The sequence below is a fragment of the Castor canadensis genome, chromosome 12 (genome assembly GCF_047511655.1).
Source record: "Castor canadensis chromosome 12, mCasCan1.hap1v2, whole genome shotgun sequence".
NCBI classification, from domain to species: domain Eukaryota; kingdom Metazoa; phylum Chordata; class Mammalia; order Rodentia; family Castoridae; genus Castor; species Castor canadensis.
Window position 1 is genome coordinate 118,241,620 of NC_133397.1, and position 661 is coordinate 118,242,280.

Sequence of the window (661 nt, forward strand, 5' to 3'; positions counted from 1 at the left end):
ATTTTTTATTGATTTTGTAATTAAGTCTACATGAAATATGAATCACTCAGTACAGTTGGTTCTGCCTTTGGGTTGTTCTAACAAATCATAAGTTTACTTTCCCTAGAACTGTCCATGAATTAAAATGTTACTACTAAACAAAAAGACTTTGTTTCCTCTAAAGAAAGCTTATTTACTTAAATTTCTTTGCTAGTATTTATTACGCCATTATTTCTTGTGGCTTTCAAAAATTTTATCCCACATGTACACATCAGGAATTCACTCTCCTGGGCTCTGTCCAAGAAGAGTAGGGGAGCATAAGTCTCTGCCCCATAATACAGTTCCAACCCCCAATGATGGAGAAGAACCTGGGTCTTCACTCTCCATGTGCATACTCCCACAACTTCTCAGAGTCCTGTGGACAATGACTGAGGAGACAAACTATGCAAGAAACAACCATTGAAGAAAGAAAAAATTCTAAAATTTTCTGGAGACATATTGACATTCTACATTTCATTATATCTTAACTTAAAGATCAAACTGGCATAAAATTTTTGCCCTGTACATTATAGCTGCCTTCAAATTTCAGATGCAAGGTTATAATGTAGGTGCACCTTTTTAACATTAAAATAACAACTGTATGAGGAGTGTATTAGTCAGACATTCATAGCTATGAAAAATA

General features: G+C 34.3%; 1 non-coding gene across 1 annotated transcript; it reads left to right on the forward strand.

The window, feature by feature from the left end:
- Positions 1-237: 237 nt before the first annotated feature.
- On the forward strand, positions 238-437 carry LOC141415239 (small nucleolar RNA SNORA73 family). Its single transcript, XR_012440239.1, has one exon. It is a non-coding gene; the product is annotated as a small nucleolar RNA SNORA73 family (small nucleolar RNA).
- The last annotated feature ends 224 nt before the right edge of the window (positions 438-661 follow it).